At 44.1% G+C, this 18,912-nt stretch overlaps 1 long non-coding RNA gene across 1 annotated transcript in view; it reads left to right on the forward strand.

Moving 5' to 3' along the window:
- LOC129057648 (uncharacterized) overlaps nucleotides 1-18,912 on the forward strand; it is a 32,369-nt gene that overhangs the window by 2,984 nt on the left and 10,473 nt on the right. Inside the window, exon 2 of the long non-coding RNA XR_008522296.2 lies at nucleotides 11,709-11,949. This is a non-coding gene — a long non-coding RNA (uncharacterized LOC129057648). The remainder of the gene's footprint in view (nucleotides 1-11,708; nucleotides 11,950-18,912) is intronic.

Consider the following 18,912-nt stretch of genomic DNA (forward strand, 5'->3'; position numbering starts at 1 on the left):
TATTTTCCCAACTTTCAGAAAGGAAGGAAGGAAAGAAGGAGGGAGGGAAGGAGATAGGAAGGAGGGAAGGAAGGAAGGAAAGAAAGAAGGAAGAAAGGAAGGAGGGAGGGAGGGAAGGAGAGAGGGAGGGAGGGAAGGAGGGAAGGATGGAGGGAGGGAAGGGAGAGAGGGAGGAAAGGAAGGAAGGAAGGAGGGAAGGAAGGAAGGAAGGAGGGAAGGAGGGACGGAAGGAGGGAAGGAGGGAGGGAAGGATGGAAGGAAGGAAGGAAGGATGAAGGAAGGAAGGAAGGACGAAGGAAGGAAGGAAGGAAAGAAGGAAGGAAGGACAAACAGATTTAGTACTTTGGCCACTTTAATAGTCACAAGATGATCTTTCCTATAATGGCCTCCCAGCTCTTGAATGCGCTTTGCCCCTCCCTACTCTGCGTGGGCCACTCCATCCATGCCATGCCCTAGTTGTGGACATTGCTGCAGTAGGACTAAATTAGTCCTAAACTAAATGCTGCTCTGGGCCTGCCATAAAACATAAAAGTAAGCTTTGAAGTGGTCAACCTGATCCCAAGTAACTTAAGTGTGTTCCAAAAGAAAGTCCAACACTCTTTATGGAAATGCAACAAAATCTAGCCCTCGACAATGAAAAGTGCACTCTATAGAGCATCTAATAAAAAACTGCCAGGCATACAAAGAAGAAAACCATAACCCATAAACTGGATTTTTAAAAAAGACAGTCAATAGAAATTACAGAGATGATGAAACTATCTGATAAGAACCTTAAAACAGTTATTTTTAATCTTACAAATATTTTCTTTTTCCTTTTTTTTTTTGAGGTGGAGCTTTGCTCTTGTTATCCAAGCCAGAGTGCAATGGTACGATCTCAGCTCACTGCAACCTCTGCCTACCAGGTTCAAGTCATTCTCCTGCCTCAGCCTCCCGAGTAGCTGGGATTACAGGCATGCGCTACCACGCCCAGCTAATTTTTTGTATTTTTGGTAGAAAAGGGATTTCACCATGTTGGCCAGGCTGGTCTCAAACTCCTGACCTCAGATGATTCACCCACTTCAGCCTCCCAAAGTGTTGGGATTACAGGCGTGAGCCACCAAAAAGGAAGGCATAAATATGACAAGCAAAGAAATGGAAGATATGAAAACCACACAAATGAAATTCTAGAAATGAAAAGTAAAATATCAGAAATGGAAAGTTCACTGGATAAGATGAATGGTACATTAGATGCTGGAGAAGAAAAGATCAGCAAACTAGAAGGCAGCCCCATGGCACCTATCCCAAATGAAGCATAGAGTGGAGAAGAACTTAAAAAAAAAAAAAAAGAAAAACTTTTACAGGGTCTCAGTGAGCTGTGGGGCCTCAGTGAGCTGTGGAGCAATATCAATTAATATACATGTTTGGGGTTTGCAGGTGGAGCAATATCAATTAATTTAATATACATATTTGGGGTTTGCAGGGGAAGGAATGGTATAGACGGAGCAGGATTGGTCAAGATCGTTGTTGAAGTGGGTGGTGGAGACACAAGCATTTTGTTCTTTCATCCTGTGTTTGCACATGTTTGAAACCTGCCATGAAAAAGAGTTAGAAGACAGCCTCTTTTCTTTCCTTTTTTTTTTTTTTTTTGAGACGGAGTTTCGTTCTTGTTGCCCAGGCTGGAGTGCAATGGCACGATCTCGGCTCACCGCAACCTCTGCCCCCTGGGTTCAAAAGATTCTCTTGTCTCAGCCTCCTGAGTAGCTGGGATTACATGCATGCACAACCACGCCCGGCTAATTTTGTATTTTTAGTAGAGATGGGGTTTCTCCATGTTGGTCAGGCTGGACAGAGCCTCTCTTGGCCTATATCCTCTCCATCCAACCCTTTGCAGTTGTCTGTGTCCACAGTCCCCAATTCCCTTGAACCCACCCCACTCAGGCTTTTGCTGCAAAATCTCCCTCAAATGAGCTCCAAATTGCCAAGCCCCCAGATTACCTGACCTAAGAGCTGCTGTGACACAGCCAGACACCCCCTCCAGTCCACTGCTGCTTTCCTGCTTTCCTTTCCCCTCAATGGATGCCCCTCTACTGTCTCCTCTCCTGGGTCTAGCCCAACCTCAGAATGTCAGAGGCACTCCCTAGGTAACCCCATCTACTCTCATGTTTGAAATACAGTCTGTATGCTGATGACGCCCATGCTTATATTTCCAGGCTGGACCCCTCCCTCAACTCCACATGCAGATATCCAGCTGTCTAACAGCTTTCCTTGGCATTTCCCAGTGTAATGTATCCAAAAATGAGTTCCTGTTCTTCCCTGCAAACCTGCTTTCCTGTCACCTGCCCCACCTCGGTGAATAGCAATGTCACCATCCTTGGAGTCAGAATGAATTCTTTCACACCCCTCATCCGATCCCTGAGCAAATCTTTGGGTCCCACTTTCCCAGTTGAACCTTATTGTGACCACTTTCCACCATCTGTGGAACAGCCACTCTTGTCAAAGTCACCATCTGAATTATTGCTTGAATTATTGCAATAATGTCCTAATGGGTCTTCATGTTTCTGTCCTTGCCCACAATTATCTGTTGTCAACTGGGCAGCCAGAGAGATCCTGTTAAACACAACTCAGGGCATGTGACTCCCCTGTTCCAAACCCTCCATGGTTTCCCACCTTACTCAGCAAAGAGTCATTCCTCACCATGGCCTATGAGGTCCACCTGAGCTCATCCCCAGAAACCCCCATCTGATGCCAGCTCCTATGACTCCCCCTCACTCACTCACTCAAGTCACCCTGCTCTCTCTGCAGTTTCTCAGCCTTGGCACACTGCTGTCACAGGGCCTTTGCATGGCCATTTCCTCACCTTTAATGCTCAATCCCACCCTAGGGTCATGCTCTCATCTCTTTCAAGTCTGTCCTCAAATGCCACTTTCTCATAGGCCTTTCCTGGTCAAGATATTTACTCTTGCAAATACCCCTGCAACCACAACCCCTGTTTCTTCTCTGTTTTATTTTTCTCCATAGACCACCTTCTAAAATATTCTATGTGTTCACTTTGTTCATCATTCACTTCACCCTGGGGCACCACCAAGGCAAGAATTTCTGTCTGTCTTTTTAACTGTAATACCCTGGCAAGAATAGCATTTGGCATAAAACTAATACATAATCAATGTTTTCTACTAGTCACTTAATTTGCATTTTATCTTTTGAGAATTATCCAGTCCTGTGGTCAGTTATTAAGAAGTGGCTCTGACACTAGCTGCTACCCCTGGACAAATTATTTAACATATTTGAACCTCAGCTTTCAAATCTATGAAATAGAGATGACATGTGATTGTGAGGTTTAAATGAGTTAACTGGTGTTTCCTTCCCTTGCTCTCTCCTTGGATATTGTACGATGCCCTCCTTGATCCAGAGCTCAGCAGCTGCTGTGCAGGGCTGCACTCCACCTTTCTTGTCTCCTTGAGTGAGCATTCAGGGACTCAGTGCACTGAGTTGAGGAGGGCTCTAGCATTTCCTACAAATTGATTCTCTTGACATTGAACCAAAGAAAATCACAAAACCCTATATTTCTCTAGGAGGGAGATTCCTTGACCCCTGTCCACAGGGGTTTGCTCATTGAGTCCGTATCTCCTGGGGTGTAACGGTCACCAAGTGGCCCTCCTCTGACTCCCCCAGGGTCAGACTGCCACTGCTGTCCCAGGCAGCCAAGGGTCAGCAATCTCTGGGTCACATCCACGGGTCCTGACCTTAATGGCCTGTCCCAAGTTCTGGAAAGAGACTAATGTCCAAGCCTAGCTAGCGCTACTGCTACACATGCTGTCTCTCACAGTAGCCAAAAACTGGAAATAAACAAGGGCACAACAACAGAAGAATGAATAAAGAAATTATAGGATAATTATACAATGGAACATCACCCAGCAAACAAATAAACTACTGGCAGACACAACAGCAGGGATGTGTTTCTAAAACACTGTACTAAATTCTAGCCACTAGGCACCAAATAGGGTGTACTATTAAATTCCATTTATGTGAATCTCAAGAACAGACAAAATTATCCTGTGGGGTTAAAAATCAGGACAGCAGTCACCTGTGAGTCAGCAGAGGTTGGGGTAACATACAGGGAATTTTACTAGAAAGGGACAGGAGGGGAGGGGAGTTGAGTCGTGCCGGTCAGACTGCCGTCTGGAGCAAGAATGCAATGAATGCGTGCACAGGCAGCACTCACGGTGTCAATGCTGCTGGGAAAGATCCAGAAGACTGGCACCGTGGCTGGGGCACAAAGTCAGAAAGGCCATCTCTCACTAAATGCCGAAGACGAGTTTCATTGCCTGTGACCTGAGGACTAGAAACTAGCAGGACAAAGGGTTGAGTCTATCGAGGAAGACAAGGCGAGGGTGTGGAAGCAGAGCGGGGTAACTGCCACCACCTCCTGGAAGTCAGGAAGGCAAGAGAAACAGGAACAGGAATGCTAATTTCAGGCAGTGAGAACAGAGATCCAGTTGTGCAGTGGGAACCACAGGAACACAGGAAGGTACCAAACCCTGTGGAGGTAGCAGAATGAGAAGCCAAGAGAGTCCTGGAGGAAAGCGCCATTTAAGCCCAGAGTGACACAGCAAATAAATAAGATGGCTGGAGGGCAGGAGCCTCAAAGGACGCAGCGCCTTCTCCATTTTTTTCCCATTTGCTGTGTGAGAAGTGAACTGTCTGGGCCCGGGCTTTATCTTTCCAGGTGTTCAGAAAGTGCAGGCAGGTTCGACCTGAATCCGAGGCTGGGTAGCAGCGTGATAGACAGCCGAGGCTACCGTCAGCCCAGCTCGCCTGCTTAGCCATCCGTACCGTCTACCTGCCTTCCAGGCTTGCACCAGCCACAGGCAGTGTTGAGTACACAGCATGGGCACATCAGCCCAGGAGGATATGAGAAGCAAATGGCGGAGAGGAGGGGGAGCACTGCTGATGGGCAGAGCAGGGTGTGCGTGGGCCAGAGGACTCTTGTGGTAATGGTACGATCCATGGAGAGACTCACCAGCTCTCCGGTGGGAATACATAGCAGTTTACACGGTCTTTTACATTTTTTATTAATACATAATAATTGTACATCTTTATGGAGCACATGTGATTTTTTTAATGTAACGCATACTAAGGCCAGGCACAGTGGCTCACGCCTATAATCCCAGCACTTTGGGAGGCCAAGGCAGGCGGATCACTTGAGGTCAGGAGTTCAAGACCAGCCTGGCCAAACGGCGAAACCTCGTCTCTACTAAAAATACAAAAATTAGCTGGGCTTGGTGACGGATGCCTGTAATACCAGCTCCTCGGGAGGCTTAGGCAGGAGAATCACTTGAACTTGGGGGAGGCGGAGGTTGCAGTGAGCCAAGATGACGCCACTGCACTCCAGCCTGGATGACAGAGTGAGACTCTGTCTGGAAAAAAAAAAAAAAAAAAAAAAAGAATGTAACGCACACTAAATGATTTCTGGCACTGCTTTTTAAATTCCACTGCTCACTGTCTAAATGCAAAATCCTCTTTTTCTATCATTTTAATCTCTTTAAACGAACAACAGGCACTGGCAACTGCTTTTCCTTTTAACCTGTGTGAAATGATGCATTGCACATTGAGCCTGGACCCCATCTGAAGGCATGGAATGGCTCCTGGGCGCCCCCATTTTCACCAACCCATTGTTGACCGCGTATTTAGCTGTTGAAATGAACGATGTTGCCGGGAAGCCAAGCCCGGCACTTCAGGGAGATGGGTGCAGAGGTGAACAGAGGTGCCCTGCGTAGTCTGTGGTTCTGCCTGGGGCGGTCTCCTCTGGCTCTGAGGCTCTGGTGCAGGCCTGCTTGGTTTTGAAGTCAGCCATGGTCAGGGGAAAGTATGCAGAGGTGTTTGTTTATAAGAAATGCAAGCGCTTGATTTGGATTTCCTGCAATTAGAGGAAATACTTTCGAAACACAATAAATTATTTTGGGAAAAAAAAGTATTTCCTGCTTAAGAGAACTATTTTCAAGCACTTGAGAGGTGGCCCTGCATATCGACAGCTGCTATTAAATTACTTTATCTTCTCATAGAAGCAGCACAGCAAAGTGGGAGGCAGGCTATGGAGGTCTCAGGAAACATGGGGTCCTGGAGTCCAGCTGCCTCCTCCAGAGAGCTGTAACCTGGGAAATGTCACTTAGCAACCCAGAGCTCATGTCCTCCAATGTCAAATGGGGATGTCGGTATAGCATAAGATAATACACATTATATCATGGCTGGCAACAAGCTCTGATGTGTTTACTTAACACATTTGTGTTTGTGCATAATATATTACTGTATATTTCATTATTCAGAAAAGTATTTACACTAATATATTACTGCTATTATTAAACAAAATTTCCAATTATTTTAATATTTTAATTATATAACATAGTAATTTATTGATCACAAGGATTTTTGAAGGATCAAGTGGAAATACAAGTCCAGTATTTCTGACCAGTGCCCAGCATTTTGCCAACACCCAGTAAATGCTATTTGGTGATAATAGGAGGAGGAAGAGTATCATTATTATTGTTATTATCATTTAATAATTATTTGTGAGATGAACTGCTGTATAAATTCAAAAGAATTAAAATTTGATTCTTCAGAAATAGTCCAAATTTCAGAAACTGTTTTCTGCAATCCAATCAAGCCTTTCCTTAAGTACCCCAGACTCTCTCTCAGCGTCCATATTCTGTAAACAGAGGTTAAACACAGAGCTTCAGTCTACCCGCACCTCTGCTCATTCCACACTGCTGATAGGAACCCAAGCCTCTCTTCCTCATCTCCAACTCCACACCGGAGGTGTCCAGAGGCAGGCAGAGGGACAAAAGCTGCCGGCATGAGCATGGCTGGAGCACTCCAGGCATTCAGGTCCTCCTGGGCAGTCTCATGGCAACTTGTGTTGAAATGTGGGCAGCTCCTGTGTATACAGGACCTTTGACATAAGTGACTCCATCTTAGAAAAAGACTCCATCTTACATTTTAAAAGACATCACGCCAACAGGAACCAGATGTTTGTCTAATCAATAGTGACTACACCCAATCAGATAAGGTTCACTTTATCAGTCCTCACCAGAGGACTCGGGGGCTATAAAAAGAGGAAGAATTCACCAGCTCCAGATGGCCGTCTTCATAGACCCCATCCTGCTGTCACTCATGACCAGCACCCAGAATCTGCCGCGAAAGTCTCTTTCTTACAAAATGTTGATGTCCATCCAGATCAGACCAGGACATTCTCCTTGTTCATGTTACCCTCTTGGACTGGTTCATTAACCCATTTATCCTATCCCCTTTTCTCTTAATGTTAAATATTACTTTATGAATGTTTACTGATGTAGAAGGTTTAATGTATAGCAATTGTATATTGATTAAGTGTACTACTCTGTCTTGTTTGCAATACTGACTGATTTGTAAAGTGTGCGTGTGGCTTTAACTACCAAGTAAACAGGTAGCACTAAAGAAAATTGCCTCCTTGGGAACTCCATGCAGCTAGTGGCTTTTATGATTGAAATTGCATCAATAAAAGTCTGACCTTATACAAAGACACAAATGTTCATGGACCTGGTTATGTCTCACCCTGTGCCACTCAGAACACACTGGCTGGGCAGAGACCCCGCTGCTCCTGCTGCTGGGTGTGAGACGTAGGCTTTGTTTCCACATGGGAGAACCAGAGCCAGCGGCCAACATTCAAGCCTGCCAGAGCCAGGCATTGCCCCATAAGGCTTTTTACCTGGTTAACCCAGTGAAGCTCAGTGAAGGTGCACTATTATCTTTGCATTTATCAATGAGAAAACAGAGACACCAAAGAGTTAAATGACTTGCTGAGCATCATACAGCCTTTCCATGGTAGAGCTCAGACTCTAGAGGTTCCAGCTCCAAATCTCTGCCCCCTGCCAATTATGGTAACCATGAATTCCCACTTGGAGCCCCCACAGAGGCAGAAAGAGGGGCAGACCCTGAGGACATTTGAAGACATTGTGCTAAGTGAAATGAGCCAGGCATGGAAGACAAATACTGCATGATCTCATTCATAAGTGGAATCTATTATAAAAAGTCAAACTCAGAAGTAGAACGTAGAGTGGTGATAACAGGGGCTGGAGTCAGGGGTATGGGGAAGGTTGGGGAGATATTGGTCAAAGGATACAAAAGTTCAGTTAGACAGAGAGGAATAAATTCAAGAGATCTATTGTACAACATGCTGACTATAGTTAATAATGTATTTTGAGAATCACTGAGAGTAGATTTTAAGTGTTCTCACCACACAAAAAAATAGGAGGTGATGCACATGTTAGTAGCTCAGTTTAGCCATCCTACAAAGTATACATATTGCAAAACATAATATTATAAGCCATAAATGTATACAATTTTTATTTGTCAGTTAAAAAGAAAAAGAACTCATCTTTTTATTTTGCCCTTTAAGGCTAAGTCTTCTATTTGGGACTAGTTCAATACAAGAAAAAATTTCATAAATACTTTTAAGAAGTCCAATATATTATGTTTCTCCTTTTGGGAAGTTAGATGACACATTAGCTTATTAAAACTTTTGAGAAGCTGTGCAGTAATTTAAAATGTTTAACTTTGTTTAAGCCAATGTTTCATATTCACTCTAGAACCCTTTCTTTGAGTGGTACCCATTAATACCCTGTGTAACTCATTTTGGAAAATAATACTTCAACATCTAAACTTTTGAGAACTTACAATCTTAATCATCTTTTCATCATATCTCCCACTATAAACCCCTTTCCCTGCAGCCTGCTGTCTTTTGTGCAAGTAATGGATCTTCAATAAATATTTACTAAATAAGGGGAAAAAATAGAAAGAGGACTGGGGAGTCTAATGGTTGAGAATGCATGAGAAAGACCCTGGAAAGCCAAAGTCACTGTCGTGAGCAGGGGCTGGGCCTGGGTGGCCTGCTGCACCCACAAGAAAGCTGAGGTGCAGAGAGGAGAAGCTCCAGGGGAGTCTTCTGTGGAACACAGGTCTTCCAGGGAAGACCCCCTGGATTCAATCTGAAAGGATGGAGGAAAAAGACCTGCCTTCAACTGCAGAAGACAGACCACCTGAGTGAGGCGCCACAGTCTCCTGGTTGTGGCATACTCTAGTTTTACAATAAAAGAGAGATATAAATCTATAGCCTTGAGTGCTGACCTTGCAAAGCAGTCAGTTTAGTGATCACAGCACCAGCACACGGCCGCTCTGAACTCGAAGGTCAGCTCAGAGGCCATCACATGACCCTTACTTTGTCCCTGGTGTGAGGGGGACTTGTTGAGGTCCAGATTTAGAAAAGGTTTGTAATGACCATCTGAGACTGACCGTCGAAATGAGGGGTTAACAAAAAGAATGTCTCTCCTCTCACCCACCTATCACCCACTTGCTGTGATCCAGGGCAACTCCCATCGGCATCAACACACTCATTAAGATCTGTAACACACGTCTGCTTAAGTTCAGGATCTGCCAGGAGTCGCCACAGTGGATGCAACACACTGTAAATAACCTTTGAACTTTAACTATGACAGACTAGGAGCACTCCCCCCACACGCTTTTTTTTAGGGCAAGTGGCTTTCTCAGAACAAATTCGGTATTTCCTGAAGTCACATGAGCTCTTTCAGACCAAGCAGGCGCCACCTAAATAAGACACCCAAGATGCTATTTTGGGGGCGACTGAGTCCAGGCAGTGAACACCCTTTAAGAAATACAAAAACGCTTTCCAGCCATTCACAATAGGGCCTGCGTCATAGGGTGCAGCCCTGCAGTTGTGCAGGTCCCCACACAGAAGAGCCTCATGGGGATCAGCTATAGAATTTGCCTAATGCAAATGGCATTCAGGGCCTCTTGCTAAAAAAAGTATTAAGTATGACGAGACAGCAGGAGCAGAGCATTGGGCCAAGCAGAGGTCCTTCTGTGTAGGGGTCTGCACAAGTTCCAGGCTGCACCCCATGAGACAGGCCCTATTGCAAAGGGCTGGAAAGCATTTTCATACTCCTTGTTTTTTGAAATGGAGTCTCGCTCTGTCACCCAGGCTGAAGCACAGTGGCACAATCTTGGGCCACTGCAGCCTCCGCCTCCCAGGTTCAAGCGATTCTCCTACCTCAGCCTCCTGATTAGCTGGGATTACAGGGGCCCACCACCACACCCAGCTATTTTTTGTATTTTTAGTAGAGATGGGGTTTCACCATATTGACCAGGCTGGTTTGAAACTCCTGACCTCTGGTGATCTGCCTGCCTTGGCCTCCCAAAGTGCTGGATTACAGGCGTGAGCCACCGCATTTCTTAAAAGGCGCTCACCCCCTAGACTCATTCCCTCAGGAGGCATTTCTCTGAGTACTGCACATGGACCACTGAAAATAGGTGGAACCCCTGGCAGCTGATGGGAGCCCCCAGCCAACAGGGAAGCACTGAATGGGCCCCAGGAAACATCCTGATCGCCAGACAGATGGAAGATGGACAGACAGAAGCAGCTAAGGCACTCGTCCCTCCTGCTCCAGGTCTCTGGGAGGCCCTCCCATTGCTTGACTTCAAACCTGTTGTCCTTGCTTTTTCTTGCAAATATTGGAACCCCAGATCCCCTGGACTTAGCACAGGCTGAGACATGGCAGCACAAAGTGATGGCCAGAAAACACTCCAGCAGGTTGGTTCACTCAAACTCAGAAAGTCTTGGGCTCAATGTTTCCTGCCCTTCTTTGCTTTGCACACATGCATTTTAATGGAAATACAGTCCTTTCAATATGCAATTTCTTTTCCCTCTACCAATCAATTTACAAAGCACTTGACTCATAAGAAGGCTTTTATGAGGCTCCTCTCCCAGCTCTGATTCAAGTTCCATTTAGAGTGAAACATATGGGGAACAAGAACTCTCTGTTTCACAATCTGACTCTTAACGGTTCTAAGGGCCAATTCTATTCTTCCCAGGACTAGGAAGATCAGTCACACACTTTGAAGCTGCTTTTTGAAACACGTCTGAATTCAGATTTTCAGTGATTCTTCCCCATTAGCGAGCATCCTTGCTGTGGGAGGCCATGTGCCCATTCACGTGAAGATTCCATTGCTTGAAACAATTTTTGAGCTATGCCTTGGAGAATGCCTCCCCTCAAGACTGTGGCCTCTCTCCTGAGTGAGCTAAATGAAGGCGCATTGTCCTTTGAGGGTGTATTAGCTTTCTGGAATCAGCCTGAAGTCATTTGAAGTCAAGTGGCGAAGCAAAAGGGAGCCAGAAATAAGGTGCATCTTTGCCCTCAGTCAGCTGGGATTCTTGTGGGCATTTAGAGGGGGGTCCTAGAGCTCTAGAGAATTTACGGAGGAGAGTTTCAGATCCATGCTGGGCAGGGCAATGGAGGCTTGGTTAGACTATATCTGCAAAGGAGGGTTACTTTGAAGGAAACAGCATTCATTTTATTGTATGCATTTAAGTGTGTTTATTAATAATGCATATACTTTTCTTACTTCCTGCTAAGATCTCATATGCATCTGGTTGTAAAGAAGATTTAGCCATGGCCTGTAGGCTGCTGTGCTTTTGAATGTCTAACACTGAGAAACCATAGCTCTCAAGGAAGCTACCGGAGACAGGGAAAGCAAGAAAAAGGGACTGAAAAAAGTCACCAGGCGACAGTTCCATGAAGCAGCCAAAGCTCTCTATCCTTCATAATTAGAAACTTGCTATCAAGATTAATGGTGCCATTTCAAAGGAACGCACATTGTTCTGTTATATTCCTTGTTTGCAGAACAAGTTAAAGCTACTAAAAAGAAAGAAAGAAAGAAAGAAAGAAAGAAAGAAAGAAAGAAAGAAAGAAAGAAAGAAAGAAAGAAAGAAAGAAGAGAAAGAAAGAAAGAAAGAAAGAAAGAAAGAAAGAAAGAAAGAAAGAAAAGAAAGAAAGAAAGGAAGGAAGAAGGAAAGAAAACAGAAAAGGACACACACACACAAATGTAAACTATGACAGAGTAAGAGCCTGTTTACTTTTTAGGGTAAGTGACTGCCTCACAACAAATTTGGTAAATTTTGAAGTCAGGTGAGCTCATTCTATTTCAGATCAGATTTCTGTGGGCTGATGTTGGCCATCTTACAAAGTCAAGAGCAGCAATATCATGGCTCTGCCACCTTTCCCTCTGGGGCTTAGGGCATTTTTCTCTCTTCCCTTTAATCCAATGTGGGTAGGCAGGGATGGATGTAGGGAAATTGCTAGAGAGGAAAAGAAGGACTTCTCACAAGCCAGTACAAAACCAAGACCTGGATTTTCTCTTTCTATTGCTTGGGTCACATTCTATATAAGCAAGAGTTGCTGATGATTTCGTCCACCTTCTTCACACAAAAGTAGCATTGGCTTACATGGGAGCTCAGGACTGCACAGACAGCTCTGGGGATGGACTGGGGGAGATGGCCGTGTGCACACAGCCTGCCATGCTGCAGCCTGAGCCTGCCAGGTGGCCTTGCAGCATGGGCCAGAATGTGACCAACAGGCAGGGCTTCTGCCAACTTACTAGTCAAATGGTTGGCACAGAAATGAGCTGCTCATGTGAAAGCAGTCAATAGCCAGAAACTCACTGTAATCCACCCTCTACCCCATCCATCCTCTGCCCCATCCCCATCTCACACAGTCTCAGCCACTTTCTCTCCCAGACCCCTGGCTGGACTGTTCTGAGGCCTGTGCTAAGTAAAGGTGGAAGACCTAGAGACAAGTTCAAGGTCAGATACTGGCCTGGACATTGACCCAAAGCTGAGCAGTGGCATCCTGTGCAGGGGCTGCTTCTCAAGCGCATGTTCCATTCCTGTCCACACATTGTCAATTTGCATTGAGACATTTTTCTGGCAAAGAACAGGAAGGTGTCTTAGGATATGAATGCTTTTTTTCAATTTGCACAAAGGCCCCACAAGGGCTAACAGCAGTGCTGACTTTAACCACCACAGCCAGGTAGCTTCTGCCCAAAGTAGCAGTGAAGAAACATACCACTCTCTGGGACTAGGTGGGGCTTCAGGAGAAAGGAAAATGTAAACAGATGTGTTCCTGTTGTCATCTCTGATACAAACAATTTGGCAGATCTATTCATTAGGAATTAAATTTGGTCTATGGTAAGAGGGACCACAAAAAAGGGGGGAAGAGCAACTTAAAAAGAGGATGGTTTATTCTCTCCATAAAAGACAGAAAGTGAGTAATCCAGGACTGATACAGTAGGTCCACAAGCTCATCAGGCATTGAGCTCCTTCCATCTTTCTGCTGCACCATCCTCAGCATGTGACCTCCTCATTCAAGATCATCTGTGGTTCTGCCATCATATCCACATTCCAGAAAGAGAGAAAGAGGGGAGGCAAAAAGGGAGCTGCACCACCAACTAAATCAGCCTTTCTTAGGCAACATTCCCAGACTCCCCAGACTATACTCTCAATTAGGTCTCACTGAAGGCATTCACCTGCAAAGGCAGCTGGGAAATGTAGTCTTTAAGCTGTGCATGGCCATATCCTGGATTCTCTTGCCACCCTGGTGCCTGCCAAGCAGGAGTCTTTTCCATTTCCCTAGTGCGTTAAATTATCTCCTCCTTTTCAGCACTCACAGAGACCACAGCCAAATGATAAGAAGCAGATTCAATATACAGAGCGCAGCTAGGGAATCTGTCCCACTTGGAAAGGTTGGGACTCCTTTCTTTCATTAGCCAAGCAAACTTTTGACCTAGGAAACTAGATAAGGTAGAAACAAACAAAAAAAGTAATTGATCTGAGTGTTTCCACATTTGTTATTTCTTGAGCTCCTCAACACAGATCTGACAGAGAAGCAATTATACTCACTTTGCAACCGGACATCAGAGGCTTCAAGAGCAAAGCGACCCTGTCTAGGATCCTGCTGTCAGGGTTGGCAATAAAACCCAAGGGCCATCTTGACTCAAAAACTTGCTACTAGTGGAAGCTAACATAAAAATTCAATTACAGTAACTAATAGGGAGTTAGTTGATAAAAACACGACATTTAAAGCTATGACAAGAATTTCAAACAGTGTCCTAGCACACGGAGGACTCTGCTAGTATCATCAAAAGCACCCAGTTGATGACCTAGCTAGTCTATAACAAACACAGTGCCCTCACAATGACATTTTTTCCTTTTCCTTATGAAGTCATTTACTAAAATTAAAGTCAGTAAAGGCATACCTCACTTCATCGCACTTCCCAGACATTGCATTTTTTACAAACTGAAAGTTTGTGATAACCCTGTGTCAAGCAATTGTATCAAGAGCATGTGCTCACTTCCTGTCTCTGTTAAATTTTGGTAATTCTCACAATATTTTCAACTTTTTCATCGTTATGTCTGTATGGTGACATATGACATATGATCGGTGATCTTTGATGTTACTATTATAAATGTTTGGGGTACCATGCCCATATAAGATGGCAAATTTAATTGATAAAGGTTTTGTATGTTCTGATTGCTCCGCTGACCGGCTGTTCTACCATCTCTCTCCCTCTTCTCAAGCCTCACTGTTCCTTGAGACACAACAATATTAAAATTAGGTCCATAATAACCCTACAATGGTCTCTAAGTGTTCGAGTGAAAGGAGTCGCACATCTGTCACTTTAAGTCAAAAGCTGAAAATGATCAAGCTTAGTGGAAGGCATGTCAAAAGCCAAGATAGGCTGAAAGGTAGGCCTATTGCACCAAACAGCCAACTTCTGAATGCAAAGGAAAAGTTCTTGAAAGTAGTTAAAAGTGCTCCTCCAGTGAACACATGAATAAGAAAGTGAAATAGCCTTATCGCAGATATGGAGAAAGCGTAAGTGATCTGGATAGAAGATCAAACCAGCCATGCTGCCTTAAGCCAAAACCTAATCCAGAGCAAGACACTAACTCTCTTCAATACAATGAAGGCTGAAAGAGGTGAGGAAGCTGCAAAAGAAAAGGTTGAAGCTAGCAGAGGATGGTTCATGAGGCTTATGGAAAAAAAGCTGTCCCCATTACATAAAAATGCAAGGTGGGCCTGGTGCAGTGGCTCACGCCTGTAATTCCAGCACTTTGGGAGGCCAAGGCGGGCAGATCACCTGAGGTCAGGAGTTTGAAACCAGCCTGGCCACCAGGCATGGTGAAACCCCGTCTCTACTAAAAATACCAAAAATTAGCCAGGAGTAGTGGTGGGTGCCTCTGATCCCAGCTACTTAGGAGGCTGAGACAGAAGAATCACTTGAACCTGCGAGGCAGAGGTTGCAGTGAGCCGAGATCACACCATTGCACTCCAGCCTGGGCAACAAGAGTGAAACGTCAAAAAAAAAAAAAAAAAAAAAAAGGTGAAGCAGCAAGTGATGACATAGAAACTGCAGCAAGTTATCCAGAAGATCTTGCTAAGATCATTGATGAAGGTGACCAAACTAAACAACAGATTTTTAATGTAGGCAAAACAGCCTTCTATTGGAAGAAGATGCCATCAAGGACTTTCATAGCTGGAGAGGAGAAGTCAATGCCTGTCTCCAAAGGACAAGCTGACTCTTTTATTAGGGCCTAATGCACCTGGTGACTTTAAATTGAAGCCAATGCTCATTCCAAAACTCCTAGGGCTTTTAAGAATTACATACTCTGTTTATAGTATTCTCTGATGGTAGTTTGTATTTCTGTGGGATCGGTGGTGATATCCCCTTTATCACTTTTTATTGCATCTATTTGATTCTTCTCTCTTTTCTTCTTTATTAGCCCTGCTAGCAGTCTATCAATTTTGTTGATCTTTTCAAAAAACCAGCTCCTGCATTCACTGATTTTTTGAAGGGTTTTTTGTGTCTCTATTTCCTTCAGTTCTGCTCTGATCTTAGTTATTTCTTGCCTTCTGCTAGCTTTTGAATGTGTTTGCTCTTGCTTTTCTAGTTCTTTTAATTGTGATGTTAGGGTGTCAATTTTAGATCTTTCCTGCTTTGTCTTGTGGGCATTTAGTGCTATACATTTCCCTCTACATACTGCTTTGAATGTGTCCCAGAGATTCTGGTATGCTGTGTCTTTGTTCTCATTGGTTTCAAAGAACATCTTTATTTCTGCCTTCATTTCGTTATGTACCCAGCAGTCATTCAGGAGCAGGTTGTTCAGTTTCCATGTAGTTGAGCGGTTTTGAGTGAGTTTCTTAATCCTGAGTTCTAGTTTGATTGCAACGTACACCTCTACGCAAATAAACTAGAAAATCTGGAAGAAATGGATAAATTCCTCGACACATACACCCTCCCAAGACTAAACCAGGAAGAAGTTGAATCTCTGAATAGACCAATAACTGGCTCTGAAATTTAGGCAATAATTAATAGCTTACCAACCAAAAAAAGTCCAAGACCAGATGGATTCACAGCTGAATTCTACCAGATGTACAAGGAGGAGCTGGTACCATTCCTTCTGAAACTATTCCAATCAATAGAAAAAGAGGGACTCATTTTGTGAGGCCAGCATACCAAAGCTTGGCAGAGACACAACAAAAAGAGAATTTTAGACCAATATCCCTGATGAACATCGATGCAAAAATCCTCAATAAAATACCAGCAAACCAAATCCAGCAGCACATCCAAAAGCTTATCCACCATGATCAAGTGGGCTTCATCCCTGGGATGCAAGGCTGGTTCAACATACACAAATCAATAAATGTAATCCAGCATATAAACAGAACCAATGACAAAAACTACATGATTATCTCAATAGATGCAGAAAAGGCCTTTCACAAAATTCAACAACTCTTCATGCTAAAAACTCTCAGTAAATTAGGTATTGATGGGACATATCTCAAAATAATAAGAGCTATCTATGGCAAACCCACAGCCAATATCATACTGAATGGGCAAAAACTGGAAGCATTCCCTTTGAAAACTGGCACAAGACAGGGATGCCCTCTCTCACCACTCCTATTCAACATAGTGTTGGAAGTTCTGGCCAGGGCAATCAGGCAGGAGAAGGAAATAAAGGGTATTCAATTAGGAAAAGTGGAAGTCAAATTGTCCCTGTGTGCAGATGACATGATTGTATATCTAGAAAACCCCACTGTCTCAGCCCAAAATCTCCTTAAGCTGATAGGCAACTTCAGCAAAGTCTCAGGATACAAAATCAATGTGCAAAAATCACAAGCATTCTTATACACCAATAACAGACAAATGGAGAGCCAAATCATGAGTGAACTCCCATTCACAATTGCTTCAAAGAGAATAAAATACCTAGGAATCCAGCTTACAAGAGATGTGAAGGACCTCTTCAAGGAGAACTACAAACCACGGCTCAATGAAATAAAAGAGGATACAAACAAATGGAAGAACACTCCATGCTCATGGGTAGGAAGAATCAATATCATGAAAATGGCCATACTGCCCAAGGTAATTTATAGATTCAATGCCATCCCCATCAAGCTACCAATGACTTTCTTCACAGAATTGGAAAAAACTACTTTAAAGTTCATATGGAACCAAAAAAGAGCCCACATCGCCAAGTCAATCCTAAGCCAAAAGAACAAAGCTGGAGGCATCACGCTGCCTGACTTCAAACTATACTACAAGGCTACAGTAACCAAAACAGCATGGTACTGGTACCAAAACAGAGACGTAGACCAATGGAACAGAACAGAGCCCTCAGAAATAATGGTGCATATCTACAACCATCTGATCTTTGAAAAACCTGAAAAAAACAAGAAATGGGGAAACAATTCCCTATTTAATAAATGGTGCTGGGAAAACTGGCTAGCCATATGGAGAAAGCTGAAACTGGATCCCCTCCTTACACCTTATACAAAAATTAATTCAAGATGGATTAAAGACTTAAATGTTAGACCTAAAACCATAAAAACCCTAGAAGAAAACCTAAGCATTACCATTCAGGACATAGGCACGGGCAAGGACTTCATGTCTAAAACACCAAAAGCAATGGCAACAAAAGCCAAAATTGACAAATGGGATCTAATTAAACTTAAGAGCTTCTGCACAGCAAAAGAAATTACTATCAGATTGAACAGGCAACCTACAGAATGGGAGAAAATGTTTGCAATCTACTCATCTGACGAAGGGCTAATATCCAGAATCTACAAAGAACTCCAACAAATTTACAAGAAAAAAAAAAACAACCCCATCAAAAAGTGAGCAAAGGATACTAACAGATACTTCTCAAAAGAAGACATTTATGCAGCCAAAAGACACATGAAAAAATGCTCATCATCACCGGCCATCAGAGAAATGCAAATCAAAACCACAATGAGATACCATCTCACACCAGTTAGAATGGCGATCATTAAAAAGTCAGGAAACAACAGGTGCTGGAGAGGATGTGGAGAAATAGGAACACTTTTACACTGTTGGTGGGACTGTAAACTAGTTCAACCATTGTGGAAGTCAGTGTGGCCATTCCTCAGGGATCTAGAACTAGAAATACCATTTGACCCAGCCATCCCATTACTGGGTATATACCCAAAGGATTATAAATCATGCTGCTATAAAGACACATGCACGCGTATGTTTATTGCGGCACTATTCACAACAGCAAAAACTTGGAACCAACCCAAATGTCCAACAATGATAGATGGGATTAAGAAAATGTGGCACATAAGGAGCCAAGATGGCCGAATAGGAACAGCTCCGGTCTACAGCTCCCAGCGTGAGCGACGCAGAAGACGGGTGATTTCTGCATTTCCATCTGAGGTACCGTGTTCATCTCACTAGGGAGTGCCAGACAGTGGGCGCAGGTCAGTGGGTGAGTGCACCGTGCACCAGCTGAAGCAGGGGCGAGGCATTGCCTCACTCGGGAAATGCAAGGGGTCAGGGAGTTCCCTTTCCAGGGGTGACAGACGGCACCTGGAAAATCGGGCCACTCCCACCCGAATACTGTGCTTTTCCGATGGGCTTAGGAAACGGTGCCCCAGGAGAGTATAGCCCGCACCTGGCTCAGAGGGTCCTACGCCCACGGAGTCTCGCTGATTGCTAGCACAGCAGTCTGGGATCAAACAGCAAGTCGGC

Source organism: Pongo abelii, chromosome 12 (assembly GCF_028885655.2).
Source record: "Pongo abelii isolate AG06213 chromosome 12, NHGRI_mPonAbe1-v2.0_pri, whole genome shotgun sequence".
NCBI lineage: Eukaryota > Metazoa > Chordata > Mammalia > Primates > Hominidae > Pongo > Pongo abelii.